We start from the raw sequence: 23466 nt of genomic DNA on the forward strand, positions 1-23466 counted from the left end.
GTTCAGATTTGCATGATGTAACATGGAAATCTAAACATCAATAAAAAACAAAAAAACGAAAAACACCAAACTCTTAAGCAGAATTTAGAGAAGTGGAAAAATGTTACTTCTTTTTAATCTTGCCTGAAATGTTAGACAGACTATCACAGGAGCCAATAGACAATGTCCTGCAGGTTTTGGGGGCAAGTATACACTTAAAATCCCATCTAAAATTAAAAAAAAAAATCCACAAACATCCTGGCTGAGAAGCATCTGGGAATATTTTCTATTTTAAAGATTTTAGTTTTTATATAGGAAAAAATATTTACTTTGTTTCCTAAAAAGAGTTTTTAGAGCATGGCACACATATAAATACACATTTATTAATCAGGTCTCGGATGAACGGCTCTATTCTATCCACCTTCCTCTGAAAATACTCTTCACCCCACTTGATTGATATGGCCTTATATTGGGGCCTCACAAGATCTGTAGGAGGAATCACATGCCTCAGAACTATGTGATAATAGCACATGCTTTTTGTGTGTTTTTTTGGTGTGTGTTTGTTTGGTACTATAGAATCGTAGAATTCTAAATAAGAAAGGGATATGAGGGAATATTTGCTCTAAAATCCTCATCTCGGAGATGAGGAATTCGAAGAATTAGAGGAGTTGTAAAACTTGCCCTTGTTACCCAGCTAGTATGAAGCAGATCTGGGAGCTACAATTCAGGCAATCTAAGTCATAGCTGGGTGATCTTTCCTTTATTCCATATATTCAATAGTCTACCAATAGGTTAAACATTTGGTTTAAAATGAGCTTCATATCCCATTACTAATATCAGTTGATATTAGTAAGCTTCCGTGTAAAATATTTTATGAGAAAAATTCTCTTGAGTACAAGGTGAAATAATGGAGATATGGATCTAACGTGACCACTTGGTCATGAATATGCATATGATCAGGTTCTGGCCATTTTCTTTGTTAACTAAATTCACTATAGTCTTATGCATACAGCAGAATGACAATATTAAACTACAGTTGGTAATTTAACTTACTCTTTGCTACTTGGAGAAAAGTCTATATGAGATGGCAAATTACAATTTTAAGATTGCATCATAGGTGTAGAGCAGGGGAAGTTGGTTGTATCCTCTTAATGATTCAGGTCACTGAGATGATTGCCAGATGAATCCATGTTCACTGTAGGAATAGCTTGGCCTAGAATACCAGACTATTCATTGCAGGACTGACTTCAGGGTCACCTGATCTGTACAGTCACACAAGGCCCACACTTAAAAGAGACCCACCTTTGGTTTAATGCTCTGTTACTGAAGTCTTAAAATTCTTATTAATGTTATCTTTGAACTTGTGTTTTGTAAGTGAAGTCTGATGGGACAGTAGAACACGACTGTGAACAGAGGAGATACGTGCAGTATGTGTCTCTGCTGTTTCTTGCCACTCCATTCTCATATTGTGTTCAGGATGCTACGTGAGCACAGAATTCCAGTGGACTTTTGTGTGTAGGAGTTCAAAGGTACTCAAAACTTGTTATCTGCGCTGAGTAAGCAGGGTGCTGACAGACCAAGAGGCCATGCTTTTCATTCTGGCCAGGACTTGCTTAGAAAGCAGGAAGAAGGCAGTGGTGTTATGAGAGACACAAATGACCAAGGAACCCTATTATATTCTTTCTTACTCAAATGTTACTTCCCTGAATTAGCCAACCACTTTTGATGAAAATGATGACATAGAAGGTAAAAAAAAAGAGCAACCTGTAATTCCTTTTCCCACTCATCAGTAGCCAGACATAGAAAGTATTGGTAAAATGTTGCATGTATTAAGAAGTGAAATAAAAATGGTTGAGTCAGTTTGTGCTGTTTCCACTTTTCTGGTAAGAATGAAATACACATGAGTATATGAGTCCCAAAATACAAATTGTATAATTTTGATGATTTAACATACAAGTTAAATGCTCTTATATTTTCATTTAAAACTAACATTGTACAAAGTCAAGATAAACAGTAAAATTCATGCTAGTAAATAAAAATATTAACTTTTCTTCATTTAGAAAGACATTAAATCATAAATAAAAAATACTATGGCAATTGATGGAGAAACTGCACAAAAAAGGAAAAGCTTTATTGTTTTACACATTCCCTGCCCTTGTAACAAGTGGCCCTGAATTTTCTTTTTGCATTGGGCCCCATAAGTTATGTACCCAGTCCTGACTCATTGTGATTCTTAGGAGAGCAGTCTATCTCATTCTGGAGACACACTATTATTTTCCTGTTTTAAGGCTTCTCACTTTCTGGATTTCAAGTAGATTATCTCTTTTCTGTAAACAGAGGGGGGAGCAGACTTTTTATTCTTTAGGTAGATTATAAATAATTGATTAGATAACCATTTATTGTATCAATAATAATTCAGTCATATTTGAGCTTGTGTCCTGGTTCTCTTAATTAGATTTTGATTTGATTTAACCTATTCCCAAGTTTACACCTCAGATGGCTAATTTCATCCTACTTCACAGAGTTGTTGTAAAGACTGTATTTATGTATTTGATAAATATTTACTGAGCAGCTATTACATGCTGGGTACTGTGCTAGATGGGAGGGACTCAGCAGTGAGTAAAACAGACAAATTTTATGCCCTTATGGAGATTTTGTTTGAGAGTGGGAGACAGATAATAAGAAGTAAATAAAAAGGACAAACCCCCAAGATTTAGATGAATGGTGTGGTGAGAATACACAGGGTAATGGGGAAAAAAAGCAATGAGGAGAGGTAGCTTGGGTAGGATGGATTACACAAAAAAGTTTTGGGAAGGGTTGAGTAAGGACAGTGTATAATATTTGAGGTGAGACCTGGGTGATGAATCAAAATATTCAGAGGAGAGTGCTCCAAGCAGAGGAAACAAGAATTACAGAGGACAAATGCCCATCAAGAGATGAATGGATAAAGAAGATGGGGTATATATATACAATGGAGTATTACTCAGCCACAAAGAAGAAAGAAATTCTGCCATTTGCAGCAGCATGGATGGACCTAGAGAATATTATTCTTAATGAAATAAGTCAGACAGAGAAAGACAAACACTTTATGATATCAGTTATATGTGGAATCTAACTGCTCAAGTGATTACTTACTTTGTACAAAACAGAAACAAACTCACAGATACAGAAAGCAAAGTAGTGGTTACCAAGGGGAGAGGAAAGGGGGGATGGGCAAAATAGGGGTATGGGCCTAAGAGATACAAGCTACTATGTATAAAAATAGATAAGCAATAGGATATATTGTGTAGCACAGAGAATTATAGCTATTATCTTGTGACAACTTTTTAAAAAAAATTTAGTTCATATCTTTTAGCTACCAAGTGTCTAATTAAATGTTTTGCTTAAAGGTACATAATAAGATCCAATTATGCATTACTTTTGTCACTTATTTTTTTTTAACTTTTTATTTTGTATTGGAGTATAGGCAATTAACAATGTTGTGATAGTTTCAGGTGCACAGGAAAGTGACTCAGCCATACATATACATGTATCCATTCTCCCCCAACGTCCCCTCCCATCCAGCCTGCCACATAACATTGAGCAGAGTTCCCTGTGCTATATAGTAGGTCCTTGTTGTTTATCCTTTTTAAATATAGCAGTGTGTACATGTCAATCCCAAATAACTATACTTTCCCTACCCCGCTGCACCCCACCCCAGTAGCCATAAGTTATTCTCTAAGTCTGTGAGTCCATTTCTGTTTTGTGAATACATTCATTTGTATCATTTCTTTTTAGATTGTGCATATAAGTGATATCATATGATATTTCTTTCTGTCTGACTTACTTCACTCCGTATGACAGTCACTAGGTTCACCCATGTTGCTGCACAACTTTTAATGTGTATAATCTGTAAAATACTGAGTCACTATACTGTACTCCTGAAAGTAATATAATATTATAAATCAACTATACTTCAGTTTTAAAAAAGGCCTAAAATTGAAAAACCCTTGCTGTAGTGGGTTGAATGGTAGCTTCCAAAAAGCTATGCTCATGCCACAGAACCTGTGAATATGACCTTATTTAGAAAAAGAGTCTTTGCAGATATAATTAAGTTAAGAATCGTGAGATGAGATCATCCTGGATTAACTGTGTGGGCCCTGAATCCAATGTAAAGTGTACATACAACAGACAGAAGAGGAGAACACAGAGACACAGAGGAGAAGGCCATATGAGGGCAGAGGCAGATATTGGAGTTAAGCTACCAAAAGTCAAGGACTACCGAGAGTCACCAGAGCTAGAAAGAGGCAAGGAAAGATTCTCTCTTAGAGCTTTCAGAGGAAGCATAGCTGTGCCAATAACTTGATTTGAGCTTCTGGCCTACAAAACTGTGAGGGAATAAACTTCTATTGTTTTAAGACCCCCAAATTTATGGTAAATTATTATGGCAGCCTCAGGAAACTAATACACTTGGCAATTTTTAAAGAACAGAAAGGAGGTCACATAGTGAGTAAGGTGGAGGAGGCTAAGAGGAGACGAGAGAAGTAGACAGAAGCCAGACTCTCCAGGATTGGATAAACCATAGGAAGAAGCTGGGGGTTTATTGTAGAGTCATAAGAAGCCATTGGTGGATGGGTATTAAACTAGAGTAGCTAGAATGTCATTCAGTCTACATTTAAACTACAGTGCAAAAAATGGGCTATCAGACAGAGGGAGTAAAATGGGAAGACTACTGTAGTTGACCAACTGAGAGATGATGGTGGCCCAGACTAGTCTGGTTGTGCTAGAGATGGAGTGAGGGGACCAGATTCAGATGTATTTTGATATAGAAATAAGACTTGGTAATGGATTGGATGAGAGGAATCAATCAAAGATGACTTCTGAGATTTTATTGCAAATAAATGGGTACTGGTAAAGTTAAACAACAACTGAAATGGCAATCACTAGTAGAGGAAAATGTACCCACTGTTGAAGGTGGAAATCAAGAGTTCCCTTGGGACATAACTAAGGCTTAAAAATCCAAATGTAAATATTATTTAGGTAGCATTAGTTGAGACAGTGTATTCTAAAAGCCTGAGTAATTGCACCTATATATTGCTCAAAAATGAATGTGTCCTATGTTAATGATGGCTGATTTTCTTAATTTAGTTCTCACAAGATAACCATTTTATCTCTTGGGGATACCACTCCACAATTGCTATCATTGCAGTAATTAGTTCTTGCCTTCATTTATTATTAGAGAAGACTAATGTTCTTTAAGGGCAAGGTTCCAAGAGCTGAGCTAATTTTCAGGTGTCCATATATGACATTTCTACACCAATCCACAGATCAGAGAGTGTAATTATAAGTTTAGGGTTAACTTGCACTTCAGCATACAGAGTGATTCCCCCGCAAGTAAGCAATTCCCTGAACTTTGTGATTTGCTTGATTGCTCAATCCACCAGCTAGAGGAAATGCAAGAATCAACTTTTTGCCCAAACTCTACTTTAATCTTGGCTGAAGAAGCCTGAAAATCTGGGCTTAGAGATGCTCTTTCTAACCCTTCTCTATTTAATCAATAATGACTGTGGCAGAAAGAGAAAGTATATCTTTTTTCCCAAACAGAGGTAATTGAATATTGCCTAATTAGATTAATTGCACTACTTTGATGCCATAGTGATAGGTGATATATAGGAAGCCTGGCAGTGATAACTGTGAGAGAGATTATTTAATGTAAAATGAAGGATACAGGGTCTGGAGGCCACAGCTTTGAATATGGTATCCTCTTCCCCTCTCAAAGTTTGAGTATGTATTTTTATATTAAAAATGGAATACATTCAGTTATTAAAATATGTTCAACTCCTTTCTATGGCTTCTAAGTTTATATACTAATACAATTACTTTAGATTGCTTGAGTTATTTTTGCCTGGGCACGAGATAGCAATGATAGCAAGGGGGAATACACTACTGGCCCTTCCCGCATTCACATCTCAGTAAATATAAGACCAACGATAGTGAGAAAGGCCAGAGTACCACATATTGTGGTCCTTCTGGTCTCATTTTGACTGGAATCAGGCTCAGCCACTGTGTCCACTAAGAGTTTCCTTGCAGAGGAAACACATAGAGAGAAATTTGGAGAAACGCTACTAATTTAAGCTACTGACTTAAAGCACTTTGGTGAGGTGAATATGACAAAAATATATGAGGCAACACAATTTCAGTAGTGAGGACAAAAGGCCATTTTTTTAAATAGATGTGACATGGGTTCTATAACTCTAACCACCCATTTAGGAAAATGACCATCAACTCTTTCATTGTATTGGTTGTGCTATATCTCTGCAGTCTGCAGGAAAACATTACACCTTTTCCTTTCACCCATTCAGGACTTTATGAATGCCAACTCTGTTCCACGCTCATGAGCAGCCTATGGGTTAGTTGCATTCAACTGTATGGAAGCTGTTTATGGAGGAAGGATTTCACATTGGTAACTGTGCAATCAGGTGAAAGAGACCAAACTTAAAATCTCTGTCTTCCTGAGAAAAAAAGGAGTAATTGACTTACTTCTCTTAATAATAATAGAGTTTAAATTTTTTTCCTGAAACTCCAAATAGGAGCAGTGGAAATTCTGGAAGAACTTCAAAATATTTCTTGGCATCTGTTCAACTCTGAAATGTTTTGTGAAAATTATATGTGATTCTGTAAATGTGAAAATATTTTTTTCCTTTGTAAAATGAGATAATTCCTGCTGAGGTAATTTGGGTAGAAGAAAGGGGTCGGGGGAGAGAGGTAGAGAGAGAGAGAGAAAGATGGTTGGAGGAACTGGGTATGAAGATCAAGATCTATGACTTTTCATAGACACTTCTTGTTTGGTATATTCATGAATTTAGAAAATCCCTATACTTAAAAGTGGGAGATAATAGGAGCTGAAAACTGTAATGCCAAATGAAAACAAAAAGAGAAACAAAAATTCTGAAACCCATTAAACCCTATGGGCAAAAAAATGGCAAGATTTCTATATAGGGATATTAAATCTATGACAAACTCTGTTTATAATCTTTGAACTTCAAAATGGATGGCATGCCAAGTGACAGAATAATGATTTCAAATGAGTAGTAATTATAGGCATCAGAACTGCCCGAACCTGCTGATGATGTTGTAGGCTGAAAATCTTTTTCTAGATTCATTTTGTATTTACAGTAGTTGCCATATGTACCACCTCTGTTTGACATCCATTTTTAAAGTAGTGAGGTTGGGGGACAGAAATGCAACCTACTGTCTGCAGCGTTTTAGATCTATACCTAGAGGCATACTGGCTATAGATTTGTTTTAATATTCAGGACTTCAAAAGTTTGGAAAAAAATTGGTTTATAATGATTTTCATATTGAGATTAAAGAACTGTTGATTATTCATTTCGAATTTGAAAATTGAGATGAACACAGTTACAGAACTATATAAAATTACTACTTTCTGTTTGAGAAGACTTTTTATTGTCCATGCATAGTCTATGCAATGTCAACAGAGCATAAAGCTGTTACCAGCTTTACCCTTGGTAATGGCTGATGGTGATACATTTGAATAATCTTATCAACAACTGAACAGATGAGGCTGACCTGAATATGTTACAGAATCATGATATTAGTCAAAGTTGTCATTTATGCAGATAAAAATAAATAAGTTTAACAAATCATTTTGGAAAATTTTAGAAGTTTGCCAAATCTAGGTGGAAAATCTTAGAATTTATCTGCCTTTGTTAACCAGCTTGACTAGATAATGAACAGATCTGGAATTCACACTAAGCCATGTTATAACTATGAGTTCAAGATCAACCATGACTCAAATATATAACAGTACTACTTAGGAGCATAATGTGATTTAATTTTCTATTTACATTTTAATTTCCAATTGTATTGGCTTCCTAGGGCTGCTATAACAAAGTTTCACAGACTGGATGGCTTAAACAACAGAAATCAATTTTCCTACAGTTCTGGGGGCTAGAAGTCCACGATCAAGGTGTTAGAAGGTTTGATTTCTTCTGAGGCCTCTCTCTATGGCTTGCAGGTGGCCGCCTTCTTGCTGTGCCCTCATATGGGCCTTTCTCTGTGTGCACACATCTCTGGTGTCTGTTTTTTGTGTTCAAATTTCCTCTTCTTATAAGGACATCAGTCAGATTGGATTAATACCCACCCTAATGGCCTTATTTTGACTTGATCACCTCCTTAACGACCTTATCTCCTAACATGGTTACATTCTGAGGTACTAGGAGTTAGGACTTCAACATATGAATTTTGGGGAGACACAATTTAGCCCATAACACCAATGTAACACACACACCTCCCAATATTTGTTGAGCCCCTACTAGGAATCAGCACTGAGCAAGGCACAGGTGATACAGTAGAGATGGAGTCTATACCCTCATGGAGCTAACAGTTTAATGAAGGGAAAGTCAATTAAGAGCGAAGCAAACAACCAGCTACATATTAATAGATGATGATAAATGCTATGAAGGTAACAAAAAGAGCATGTAATGAAGATCAACAGAGTGGGGTGGGGGAGGAAGTGGTGGGAAACCTGCATAGATGGATCCTTAGGAAAATCACCTATGGAGGGATATTTTCTTTGAGGTGTGAGAGGCTGTTTGAAAAACTGAAAGGGGGTCAGTGTGGTCAAAACACAATGAATAAAGGGTAGTGAAACGAAACTGGATGGAGGGTCATCAGGTGTTTGGATTTGTATGGCCTTGGAGACCTCAAGAAGGAGTCTGGGTTTTATTTGAATTGCAGTATGAAGCCCTTGAACATGTTTCAGCAAGAATAGATTTCTGTTTGAAAACCTCTGTCCCCTGAAAGGGACAGAGTAGACACAGGGAACCCATTTAAAGGCAGTAAAGTTGTTAAGGGCAGTGTTGATGATGGATTGGATGAAGGTGGTAGTAGTGCAGATGAGTGAAGTAGATAGATCCAAAATATATTCGAAGGGTAGAAATGACAAGCCTTGCAGATACGCTGGATGTGCAGAGTAAGGAGAGGGTAGAACCAAGAATCACTCGCAGGTTTAACAGCTGAGTAGATGTTAGTACCATTGGCTGTGAAAGAGTAGACTGCGGGGTGGGGGGAGATTTACATAGAGAGTGGGCTTGAGAAGGGGTGTTGAGATCCAAGAGCTTAGGTTTGCTCATTTTTTCCCATTTAATAAAATATTTTATTTTTGTAAAGAAGAATTTTAAATATATATAAATTATGAATTTCAACCTTGAATTTTGAGTGCCTGTTTTACTAAACTAAGTGCAAACCACTGATGTTTTAGGCTGAAGACATCTGCCACAATTTGGTATGGCGACTGTAGCCAGTGCCTCAACTTTGGACCCCAAAGCACTTGGAATGGTTGAAGATCTAAAGGACATTTTGGGGACAGGGCAGAGATGCTGAAGCAGGAAGGCAGAACTGCATCATAGGAAGAAGGAAAAGATCAGCAGTGGGTTCAGGAGGGCAGGAGAGTCGGGCAAGTGAACAGGAGGAGACAGGTCCAGCTTTTCCTCCCCATTACCTCTTCCTGGAGACCTGGAGTTTCAAGTGCTTATTAGGTTATCCTAAGAGCGTCATAGAGGTGATCAAGTAGAAACATGTTATGGGAGCAGAAAAAAAGTATTTGAAGTTGTAGTAAAAATATATCCATTTATTAGTGATCACTAGTGACTCTGAATTAAAATATCTATGAGCTTAAAGAACGTGCTTTCAACTTAAGGTTTGACCAAAGAGTTAGGTACAGCTTTGTCTTTTTTTCCTATACAGTAGAATAGGTATTGGACATTTACACATGACATAGATTCCAGTCTCTGTCAGAGGGTTTCATCTTTGTGTTCCTATCTAATTTAATGGTGCTATTATTAAAGATGTCCTGGAGGGGCAAGGTCAAATTATTTGAAACCAAAGACTCTCATGCTAGATTTTAAAAGTGCAATGACAGAGTATTTTAGAACTTAAATGAAAGTGCCAACCAAAATGCTTTTAGCATGACTTTGCAAATTGTAAATCTGGCAGAGATTTTAAGAAATGTTTGGCTGCTCTGGCTTTAGTGATTTAGTGAGTTTAGTGATTTAGTAAACACTCCCTGTTAACAGTTTCTTAGATATTTAATGCTCTAGGCAGAAAGGTAGGATGAAAAAAAGTTTGCTGTTGATGAAGAAACTAAATCATTTGGCTTACCCTTAGCTATTGGGACCTAAAAGAATCTCCTGTTTCAATAAGAAAGGCCTTTTTGTTATTTTCAAATGTTTCATACTTTTGAAAATAGCTTATAATGAAAAACTGTGGTAGGAAAATACACTAGAATCTAATACACATAAACTTTGTATTTGAGAGTCTAAGCATGTATTACAGAGCATCTGATATAGATATGATAAAGAATTGAATATGATTCTAAAGGTAGGAAAAAACACTTTAGCTATTCTGTCATTCTCATCTTCTCTAGAAGTTTGTTTGGCTGTAAGGATTCTATTTTCACTGTTTAAATTGCTCTCAGGAATAAAGTGAGCTTTACCAGGAGAAGTTCATTGCTTAATAGATCAATAGGTATCTTGGTATTTGTGGATACTAATGGCTAATCTTCATTTACCCACATAAGGATAGTGATAATCAGTAGGGCATGCATTTAAGTTGTTTTTCTAATACTAGTGATTAATTTTTTAGGGTGTTATAAAAAAATCCCTTAAGTAATTTTTTCCAGTTTCTTCATTTTATAGATAAGGAAACTAAACTCCACATAGGTGAAATGTGCCCAGCCCACAGCTGGTTAGTGGAAGCACTAGGTCTAGAACCCAAGGATTCTGACTTTTAGGCTAGTGCCTTTTAATTCACAGTATTGCATTTTATAGGCTGGTCTCTTCTTTCAGTATATAAATACTTGGACAGTTCCTTTGTTAAAACTAAGTTTGTATTTTGTTAGAAGTGCTAACTGGATCTGAAATCCCTCAGTTTTTGTTAGAGATCTTTACCATAGATAGAAAAAGACTTGCTGGGAAGGGGGACAGGTGGGCCAGGTTTAAAACAGATTGTCTCCATGTGCTTCCCTGCAAACATATTGGCATCTTCTGACTAGCACTGATTCGTCTCTCCCTTTAGCACAGGCCTAGTTATGCCTCATACCAGACATTTTGCCACCATTGTCCGGAATGAGGGAAACATTCTGGCCAATATTTTGAGAGATGCTCCTTGAAACATGTGAATTAAATTTGTCACTTTTGATTTTGTTAACATGATTTTCAACCTAATTGCTCTGGTAGACAAATTTAAGCTAAGGGAATCAAAGTTTTAGACCTTCACAAATAATATTTATTTTTCTTTAATCCACATCTAAGTAGATTTTCAAACATTGAGGAAACAGAAAACTATTGCAGAGTATATTAAATTTCTCATTAGGTACACTGCATGCAACTCAAGTTAAATATTCATTTTCATGGTTGACATAGCAGTTTCCAAGTACAAGCTCTTTATGGATTTTATATATGACATGGACATGACATAGTCTAGAGATGGCGAATGCAAGAGGAGACCCACTCTGAAGGAGTTAAATGTACAAGCTGCATCAGAACAATTCTGCCCAAAAAGTCTAGAAAAGGGGATGAAGGCTATTACAAACAGCTAAATATAGTGGAAGAGGAAAGATGTAATAATATAGTACAAAATTTGGCGAATAAGTAAGGGGAAATGTTTTTTCTCTTGCCAAAGAACCATAGGATCTTCACATCACGGATACTGGCATTGCTAACTTAAAGTACTATTTATTGAAATGCTGACAGTGCAATTCTGCACGGACCTCAGAAGACATTTTGTTGCCTATAAAATTGTCAATGTCAGAAGTAGCCAAAATAGTTTTGTTTGGTTTTCATTAAAATGCTGACCTGGTCTGACGCTGATTAATTTGTGATGGCTGGAAGGACCAAAATTTTACAATGACTTCACTGCAAATGAGATTACTATTTCAGAGCTGAACTTCCATTTGGTCATTGACTATATCAGGACTCTCAAGCAGTCTTACAAAGGCAAGTCAACAGCATGTTTTTGGAGGAAAAATAGAAAATCTATTTGTCTATATCTGTCTATTTCTTAATATTTATTTTGGACAAATTTTCTTTGACTTCATTTTAAAGAAGTAGAGTGACACATACAAAGAGCAGGTAAGGAATTGTGAAGGCGGTAATAGATTGCTTTGCAGAGTAATTGTACTTCTGAGGACTGAAAATCACAAAGAAGAAAGCAGCCCCATACCAGCCTGTACTAGGATAAATAACTGTGCTTATAGCTGCACACTTTCATTACAGATGTACCTCTATCATTTCTATCTCTGTCTCTCTCATCTCTATCTGTATCTTTCTATTGCTATATATCACACATCATATCAGACTTATACATACATGTGATACAGCATCATATACATGATATATGTGACAAATATGTATAATTTATGATCATATATATTATGTTTCACATATCAAATTATACATATATCCTATCATACATACATGATATATATCATATGTGATTTATATCTATCTGTGATGAAAATGTGTGTGTATATATATAGAGAGAGGGACAGAGACAGATTGAGAGAGAGAGAGAAATCAGAGAGGTGGTGTGACAGAGAAGTTCTAATAGAATATCAAAATCAACGCCAAAAAATCAAATTCTACAGAATTTTTTTCATTTTATTTAATGGCTTGTGACTATGTCATTATTATTGATAATTTGGCCTCAAGACATTATCCATATTTAAAGCTGTGTAATATAAGAGGCTAGTTTAGGAAAACAGCCACTAATATTGAAACGCTACCTGCTATCCCCCCAAAGTCTCTAGTTGTTCCATGGTAGCAAAACATACTGGGTGAATAGGGGTTTTACAGAACATGATCATGGCAATCCAAGTACAGAAAAGTTCTGTATTAGAATTACCTGATCATTCTGTCCTCAGGTTAAAACGAAAATATGATGGTGACATAACGACAGCCTTCTTTCTATCTCTTGTATCATACTCGCCCAACTGGGGTGGTTGCTATTTCTGCCAGATGTGTAACTGACACCTTGGGAATCTTCCTTCCTGTTTTTTGAGGGAATTCCTTTTCCTTTTTATCATTTTTGAAGCTTCTGTTTTCATAATTTTCTCTTTTGTAGATTTTTTTTTTTGTAATTTCTTGGTGAAGGGTGCATGGGAAATAAATTTTTTGAGACCTCTCATGTCTGAACTTGTTTTTATTCAGCCCTTATGCTTTACTGATAGTTTGAAGGGATATAGAAATCTAGTTTATAGATCATTAACCTTCAGAATTTTGAAGGTATTTCTCCAGTATCCATTTGCTGTACTGTCACTGTTGTGAAGCTGTTTCAAATTTTGTTCATGTAAGTCACTTTTAATTAATTAATTAATTAATCTCTTAAAAGTTTGTAGAGTCTTTTCTTTGTCCTTTTGTTCTGAAATTTTACAGTAATGTGCCTTGGCATAAGCCAATTTTCATTCTTTTTTTTGAGGGGGTAATACTCCATGAGACACTATAATCCAAAAACTCATGTCCTTCAAATCTAAAAAATTTTCTTGAATTTGATCATTAATGGGTTCCTGTTATTTCTTTATGGATCTTTTCTTTTCCAAATGTTAGATGTCCTGCACTGTCCTCTCTCTTTTTTTTTCTCTCTTATTTTTCATCTCTTTCTTTTTATTCTCCTATTGGGAGGTTTCCTCAGCCTTATCTCCCGTTCCTGCTGTTGTGTTTTTCCTTTCCATTACCAATCATGTCCTATGCATGCAATATCTTTTTAGAGTTTTTGAAGATATTAATGGTAGTTGTTTTACAGGTTTCTTTTCTTTTCATGTTTTTCTTTCCTGCCTTATTGGTTTTCCAGCTTTCATTTTAGAAGCATTCCCCAAATGTCTAATATTTCTGCTCGTGATTTAGAAAAATAAGCAGATCGTAAGTTCTAAGTATACAGGTAGGGAGCTTTACTGTAGGATGATTTGGAAGAATTATATATTGAGGAACTCCCCCTGTCTGTATCTTCAGGTATTACTTCTTGGGCTAGTCATAATCTCCAGGAAATAATCTTCAATCTCATCCTTGAGGATAAGGTCTAGCTCCCAGCATTCTGGAGTAGAGTGGGGAAAGATGGCTCACCATTGAGTATTCATATGGCTGTTTATTCTCCTGTTTTCCATAAAATATCACACTCTCTTTCTCATGTACATTTAATCTCTCTCTCCCTCTTTCTCTTTTTCAAGTAGATAGGTCTCACCTTTTTTTTTTAATATGTACTACTTTTATATATTTAAAATTTTATATAAATGGAATACTGTATTGTTTTTCAAGTTTGTTTTATCATTGAACACTGTTTTTGAGATTTATCCATGTTGATATATGTATATCTAGTTCATTCATTTCAATGGCTTATGGTATTGAATATTACAAACCATAGCTCAGTCATCTCCCCTACTGAGGGTAGTTAGGTGGTTTCTACTTTTTTGCAACAATAAATCTTCATTTATCCTTGTACAATATGTGAGCGTTTCTCTAAGTCAGGCATGTAGTAGTGTGTTTGTTGAGTTGTAGGATATGTGCCTCTTGAAGTTTACAAGATATTGACAGTCTGCTCTCCAAATGAGTTAAATCAGTTTATATTCCCATTGACATTTTATGAGAGAGATGCTATCTTCCCACATTCTTGCCAACATTTACTGTAATTTGAGATACATGTTATTTTTTGCCAAACTCGGTGTGTAAATTCCCTGAGTAGTAATGAGGTCGAATACCCTTTCTTATATTTATTGACCAATTTCCTTCTGAGAATTGCTAATTCATCTTCTTTGTCTATTTCTTCTATTTGGTTGTTTACCTTCTTTGTGTTGATTGTAGAAACTTTTTTCTTATTTTGAGTACCAATTCTTTGGTTTAGTTATATGTGCTACAGATATTTCACCAAGATTTTGGTTTAAATTTTTACCTTGTTTATGATAGTTCTCATCTTTCTTTTTGTTATAGATTTTATTTTTTAGAGCACTTACAGGTTCATAGCAAAATTGAGTGGAAAGTACATAGAGTTCCCATATATCCTCTGAACTTACATATGCATAGCCTTGCACATCCTGCACCACAGTGACACATTTTTTTAACAGTCAATGGACCTGCTTTGACATGTTTTTATCGCCCAAAATCCATAGTTAACACTAAGGCTCACTGTTGGCATTATAGACTCTATGGGTTTTGACAAATGTATAATGCCATGTATATATTATTATAGTATCATACAAAATAGTTTTACTGCCCTAAAATCCTCTGTGCTCTGCCTACCCCATCATTTAAAAAACATATTTAACTTTCCTCCATTAAAAAAAAAAAAATCATACCTAACTGTCAAAGCTTTCCTCTGTATCTCGCCTCTCTTTCACAGGCAACGTCTTCTTTTTTTCCTCTATTCTCGACCCACTGTAGTACATCTTTCAGCCCTACCTCTTTTCTGAAATATCTCTAGCTAGCTAAGGTCACTTCTGTGTCACTAAATTATAAATGGAGGGCTTCCCTGGTGGCGCAGTGGTTGAGAGTCCGCCTGCCGATGCAAGGAACACGGGTTTGTGCCCCAGTCCAGGAAGATCCCACATGCCGTGGAGCAGCTGGGCCCATGAGCCCTGGCCGCTAAACCTGAGCAATTTTTTGGTTATACCTTTCTTGGACTTTTGTGAGCACCTAACATTCTCTTCCCTTGATTCCAGACTTATGTTTTTCATTTCATCTGTTATTATAGCTTATTCTTTGCTTCTTTTGCAAGATAACCCTCCCATGACCATTCATTAGTTTATTATTTCTCAATGTATAAAGTGTTGGTTTAATTTTCTTCCTTGTTTTATACTCTCCCAAGGTAGTCTTATCAATTCTCCTTGTTTCAGTCACCACCTATATGAGAATAATTCACAAAATTACATCTTTGGCCTGGTGTTATGGACTGGATATTTGTGTCCTGTAAATTCTTTTGTTGAAGTTCTAACCCCCAGTGTGACCATATTTGGAGATGAGGCCTCTAAGGAAGTAATTAAGGTTAAATGAAGTCATAAGGGTGGGCTCCTGATCCAGATAGGATTGGTGTTCTTATAAGAACAGACACCAAAGAGCTCTGTCTGTCTCTCTGTTTTTCTATCTCCTGGTGTGCAGAGGAAAGCCTACATGAGTACACAGTAGGATGGAGGCTGTCTATAAGCCAGGAAGAAGGCTCTCACCAGAAACCAAATTTGCAAGAACCTTGATCATGGACTTCTAGCTGCCGTAACAGTGAGAAAATAAATGTCTGTTGTTTAAGCACTCAATCTGTGCCTGTGGTATTTTGTTATGAAAGCATGAGCACATCTCATGCTCACTCTGGTCATCTCAAGTGATCCCCAGAACCTTTATTCAGATGTCAGCTTTTCATTTATATCCTCTAAAGTTCCCTTCAATTACTCAAAAACTCAAACTCATGATCTTACACTTTGCTCTTCACTCCCAACTTGCAAAACCTAGTCTTTTCCCAAAAGTCTCTTTCAGTGGCCAACACTCTCTATCTTGTAACCTGAGTTTGAACCCCAGGAATCATTCTTGACACTTCTCTCTTCTCTGTGCCCCATATTCCATTCATCATTCCATCATTCCATTATCTTTTACATTCTTAATGTTTCTTAAATCTGTCCACATTTCTCCTTTCCCATTTCAAATATGGCCTTTTCAAAGCTCCATTATTTCTTTGATGTGGCAGTCTTCTAACTGATCTCTTTGTGTCCATTCTTGTCACCTTTCAACCAGTTCTGTCTTCTGTAACCAAGGTGACAGTTTTAAAATTTAAAAGTAATCAAATACTTTAATAGAGTGTCAGTGACATTCCAGGAAACCAGGAGCCTGGAGATCAGAACACCTGCCATCAGATCACCACGGCAGTCCATAGACCAAGATGTGGCAACCAAGTTCACCTCACAGAAGGATTCTAATGCTGGTTGAATCACCATGAGTATGAATATAGATTAACCCAAAGCAGGAAGGAAGGCCAGTCTGAAGACCTAAGTACTGCTCAAGCACAGAACATGCAATAGCAAATCTTACCCCTTCAACCAAAAAGAGAAAGCAGGACAGTGGGTTCATTACTGAAGTTGACTAAACTATTTGTTAATAGAGAAACCCTGAAACAGAGTCACGTTGTTCGGCTGTGTCTGGGCTCCTGGGACTCACCTGAAGGGTAAATAGGTGAAGGCAGATCGTAGTTTATCTACTCCAGTGTCAAGTGATAAAATACAATAGTAAACACCTTCCATAAATGAGTTTCATACTGAAGAAAATTCATAAGGATTCTTATGGTAATTATTTCAATGGAAATTCACAGGAAATACTAACAGTACAAATACATGTAAGTCATAATGTAAGAAAGAAAACAACTCAAGTTTATGCTTCATAGAGAAGTAAACAAAGCAGCATTGTTGGGTATAGATGAAGAGGCTAAATGAATAATAGGTGACAGAAAAGAAATGGATGAAATATTTCTCAGTGAGATAGTCATTGTCAGTGTCAGTACAGTAGACTTTATAATTAGTTTCTTAAAGACAGTCAAGCTCTCAAGTTAGCAAAATTATGTTGAAGCTGCCATATATGGGTCTTGAAACTATAATGAGATCTTTAGCTCAAACAACAGCAGTGTGGAAGTGAATGGGATAAAAACAGAGGGAGCACAAACAAAAGACTTTCCACAACTGTGTTGGGGGCAGCAATGATAATAATTATGGAAATGAATGCAGAGTAGGCATCAGTGAAGATATAAACACCTAAAAGAGGTCAATTTTGAATGGGACACTGAACTATGCTAATTATGTCAAAACTTGTCAAGACTCAGGATAAAGGTGAGTCTGTTTTATTGCTTCTCAGTGTTTATACAAGTCAGATATCTGAAACAATGAAAATGATGAAAATACTGTGTTTAGCAGAAAATAATGATTAAAAGATGTCCTAGATTAAAGACTCATGAAACAACATGCCATGTAACAATGTGTTGTTTGTATTGACATAATCCCTGGACTGAGTGTTGATAGAAGACAAAGCAAGTGAAGTTGTCATTGGAGCAACAGGAAAAAGAGGAAGAATATAAAAAAAATTAAGAATCACCAGACCATAAAAGTGATAGAGTAGGAGTTCAATGACAAAGAACACCTACCAAATACAGGTATGCCACGTTTTTCGAAAGTTTGCTTTATGCCACTTTGCTTTTATGAAAGACCTACATTAGTACTTCTTTTCACTAGCTGAAAGAAAACTTAAGAGGATGTTTGCTTTTACGAAAAAAGGAGAAAAGTGAAAATAATATTCAGCACTTGTTTTGCAACAAGCCATTATAAAGGCAGTGCACATCCTGAGCAGCAAGAGTGGCGCCATCAAGCTGCTTCCCTGGGAACTACACTCAGCATCTCAGCATTAAGCCACCATAGCTTTGAACTGTGCCTGTGAGCGTTTGTGCTTTATCTTTTTTGTGCATACATTAGCAAAAATGTGTCCTAAGGTAATTGTTCCTTTTCCGCCATTTTGGCTTATGAAAAGTTTTGTAGGAAAGCTCTACTTTCGAATAGCAGGGGAAAACTGTAGCACAAAGTTTAAATGTTAGAAATTAACAAGCAGCAGCCCACACCCTGATCTGAATTTGGGGGTTCGCATGTTAATTTTGATGCAGAAAATGGATACTCTAAAAGGAAAATCCTCCTCCAGATCAAGAAAAAATAAATAAAAAGAAACAAAGTAACCCCTATAGAATACTATCATTTCTTCTGATTTTGAGAAAAACAAAACTACGTTATGATATATGGAATTACAATTTCAGAAAAACTCAAAAAAGAGTGACAAAAACAGCAGGATATGGTGGGTTTGGTGAAAGTTCCAAAAAATCATGGCTGAACTGAAGCATCACTTAAAAGAATTGAAGTTGAAATTAATGTGGATCCAAAAAAGTTTACGAGAAATGATAGAGATGTTTTCCAGATTAGACATTTGCTGACAATCCAGCTGCATTTACCATTCATGAATCCCTGAGGAGCAAAGTAACAAAATCAATGTAGAGGATCTGCTGGTGGATTCAGAGTTCAGAGAGGAGTGCAGAGAAAATGGCTGAACGTGCTGGAAGGATGTTTCAGCGGGAGAACAAACTTTGTAATTAAGATTCGGTAAGCATACTGCCACACTTTATTGCCACACTTTCCTTCCATCTATTTACTGAAGATATATTGAAGACAAACAGCATGACATTAATTAATTTAAAATAGACTGTCCCTATTTGTATACAGATTTTTCTCTGCAAAAAATAAGAGAGAATCTATCATGTGCCCTTGGGGTAAAAATAGGTGTGTTTGCAAGAATCTCACCCAGGTTCATACTGTCTGAGAAAAAAAGAACAGTAACCACACTATTTCCAAGCAAATTAAAATTTTATGACAAATTTTAGATTTTGGTTGGTTAAACATGAATGAATTAAAATATATTCAGGAGATTTCCCATTTGTAAACATTGAAAGAATTCTTTTTTATATGATCAAGGAATTATGTAAAGGATATTATTTGAAAAAACACTTGAAGGAGCAGTCATTTCTGGAAATCCTGCTGTTGTGACAATATAGATGATCCTGGAAGACATTATGCTAAATGAAATAAGCTAGCCACAGAAGGACAAATACTACATGATTGCACTTACATGAGGAATCTAAAATAGTCAAACTCATGAAGCAGAGAATAGAATAGTAGTTGCCAGGGTCTGAGGGACAGGGGAAACTTGGTCAAAGGGTACAAAGTTTCAGTTATGCAAGATGAGTAAGTCCTAGAGATTCATTGTACAGTATAGTTCTCATAGTTAACACTATGTCTTTTTTTTAAAATTATTTATTTACTTATTTATTTTTGGCTGCATTGGGTCTTCGTGCGTGGGCTTTCTTTAGTTGCAGCAAGTGGGGGCTACTCTTCATTGCAGTGTGTGGGCTTCTTGGTGCAGTGGCTTCTCTTGTTGTGGAGCATGGGGTTCAGTAGTTGTGGCTCTCAGGCTTAGTTGCTCTGCTGCATGTGGTATCTTCCTGGACCAGGGATCGAACCTGTGTCCCCTGCATTGGCAAGTGGACTCTTAACCACTGCACCACCAGGGAAGCCCCAATGATACTATGTCTTATGCTTAAAATCTTGTTAAGAGGTAGATCTTGTGTTCCTATCATAAAAAAAAAAAAACATAAATAAAGAGGTCAGGAGGAAACTTTTCGACATGATAGATATATTTATGGTATTGATTATGATGATGGTTTCATGGGTATATAGTTATCTCTAAACTCATCAAGTTTCATACATTAAATTGTACAGATTGTTTTTTATTCCAATCATACCTCAATAAAATACCTAGTTCAAAAAAAAATACATTAATGGATTCCCGTTGCTCTTAGGATAAAGACCAAAATTTTGAACGTGGTTTCCAGGTCCAAGCATAGCCTGGCATCCATCCTCCTCCTGTGCATCTCTTTTTTTTTTTTTTTTCACATTTCTCAGCCCTACTTTCTATTCTCCATCTACTCTATTCCTCAGTGTGATTGGCTGCTTCTCATTAAGGATCATTCCCTCTTCCAAGATCATCTCCATCTCTTACACTCAAGCTCTCCTTCACCTCATACTTCTGCTCTTCCCTGAGACTGTAGATCAGTCTTCACTTTTTCTAAGAATCCTTCATTGGCCTCCTGCCCTGGGTCAGAGATTCCTCTAAGTGCCCTTGTCAGCACTTATCACAATTATAATTTATTTTAAATTGTGTTATACTTAAATAATTCCCATCTCTCTATGAGAGCTCCAAGGATGCTGGGCCTCTGTCAGTTTTTACTTATTAATTTATTCCCAGTGCCTAATACAATGCCTGACACAAACTAGGTATTTGATAGTTTTTGATAAAATTAATAATAATGAATCTAAATTAAACAAGTGTAATGAGTGTCTGCCTCATTAATATTTCAGTAGTTGTTTATAGTTAAGTAAATTAAGTGAGAGTAGAATAAACAAGAATATTGCTATTAGCACAAATGGAATCATGGCTTCAAATGATCTGTATATGTGGCGTGAGCCATTATCCCATTGTGTGTTGGGTGGATGAGGTCATTTGTGAATCAAATACAGCTCATGCTCTTGAAAATGGTGGTTACTACTACAACTGAAGGACAGGCTTTATGAGTAGGCTTCATGGAAAGGACTGATGCTTGTACCCACTAATAATATCATGGTTATCTTACCATGTCTTGCTCTTTGAATACAAGAGCACACATGCACACACACCCAGCTTCTCTTTGCAGTCAATCATGCCTGCTTTCTGATTCAATCCACAATTGTCAGTCCTGCATTGGAATACGCATTATAAGGCACTGTAAACCACCTGAGGGCATAGACCTTCTCTTTCATCTTTGTATCTTTAAGCTCTAATAAAATACTTGGCTCAGAGCACATTCTAAAAAATTGTATGATAAATGAGTAAATTTAATGAATAAATGAATGCACAAAAGACATGGACTGCTATGATTAATACTAATGCACATAGTTATCTCAAGGATATTTGAGAATTGAGAATGCCATAAGTATTTGGAGACTTGAAATTTTGTGTCAGTAGGGTTATTTCTTTCCTGATAAGGTGATAAGTATGGTGTTATTTAGTAAGAAGTGAAGAATTTTAACCAAAGCATTGCACTTCTTGAGACTACAATCAAGTTGCTGATGAAGCCTGAGTAAAGAACCAGGCAGACAGACATTACATTAAAAATTTTAAGAAGTTTAGGAGGAAAACATCAGTGCTTTAGCAGAGCCAGTGATCATTTATCATTCAGAGGTACTCACTGAATGAAATATTGGAGACAAATTTGTTAGAATATGAGACACTAAGGCACTTTTTTCTTGGCGAGAAAAGCTCAAGTGAAGTTTTGAATATTTGAGAGTATTAAGAAATGCATTAAAATTTTTTTTAACATGAATGCTGTGATGGCACATTTGAGAAGGAGGAAGCTCACAGTTGATAATGATGCATTGCTATTTAACATAAGCAACCTAATCCAATTTACCTACTTCATCAGAAAATTTGAAAGGCAAATATTTGTTACATTTCAATGATTATCCAATGTACAAATCTACAGCAAATTTTGTTAGGGAGGTTATGGAAGATTTTGGTATTGATTGCTGACTCTAAAACTGGGTTAGAATTAAGTTAACTTGGAAACTTGTAATTTCTTTTTTCATGCCCTCAACTCATGATTTGTGCTACTAACTTACATTTTCTGTGAAATATAAGGTTATATATTTTATTTCAGGTTAGTAAAAAGCTAGGAAATTATGTACTGGGTTTCCAATCTTATTTCATAAATATGCAACATTTCTTTTCTGGTAAACTAAGACTTTCAGGCCAGAAATTGTTCAATTCTAAGAGGGACTCTAGCAATTTTCTTTCTCTTAGTTACATAGTTTTGTATTTAACTTTTAAACCACAATAAGGGAAAGTCTGACTATTGTTTAATTCACATTTGAATGTTTTATTTCTGTATTGTTTTTTCTCATATGATGCTGTAGGTTTGAATGACCCTCTCTAAGGACTGGTAACTGGTAAGAGAGCCCATTGCACTTTCTCCACGAATAAGAGATCTCGTAACAACTAGGTGGACCTTAGAATGGGGATAGAGAAAGTCATGTAGGGAGAAGGAAGTCTCTGTCATTACCCAAACAGAAATATGCGTGGATTCTTGTTACCGCATTTGTCTGGGAAGTATAACTTAGGGGGCTCTTATAGGCTGAATTATGTCTCCTCAGAAGCTATAAGTTGAAGCCATAACTCCCAATGTTGCAGAATGAAACTTTATTTAGAGGTAGGGTCTTTAAAGAGGTAATTAAAATAAGAACGTTAGAGTGGGCCCTAATCCAATCTGATTTGTGTCCTTAAAAGAAGAGGAAATTTGGACATACAGATACCAGGGCAGTGCATACACAGAGGGATGATTATGTGAAGAGGCAGCCAAAGGGTGGCCATCTGCCAGCCAGGGAGAGGCCTCAGGAGTAACCACATCTGCTGACACCTTGATCTTGGACTTCTGGCCTTCATAACTGTAAGAAAATAAATTTCTACTGTTTAAGTCACCCAATCTGAGGTTATTCATTATGGCTTCCCTAGTAAACAAATACAGAGGCATAGAAGATACTTAGTGAGCCATGTTTCATGCCAGACAGTATGAGGGGCTTCTCATACACACTCACCTCAACACATGCTGGTAACAATTTTAAGAATTGTAGAGAGCTATCTGAGCTAGTGGGAGAAGATTTCTCTTTGAAAGATGAGTATAAACTTTGTTATGGGTTGAATTGTGTCTCCCTAAAAGATAAAAAAAAAAAAAGTTGAAATCCTAACCCCCAGTACCTCATAATGTGACATTTTTGGAAAATAGGGACTTTGTAGATGTAGTCAAGTTAGGATGAGGTCATTAGGATGGACCTTAATACAATATGAA

Source organism: Phocoena sinus, chromosome 4 (genome assembly GCF_008692025.1).
Source record: "Phocoena sinus isolate mPhoSin1 chromosome 4, mPhoSin1.pri, whole genome shotgun sequence".
NCBI lineage: Eukaryota > Metazoa > Chordata > Mammalia > Artiodactyla > Phocoenidae > Phocoena > Phocoena sinus.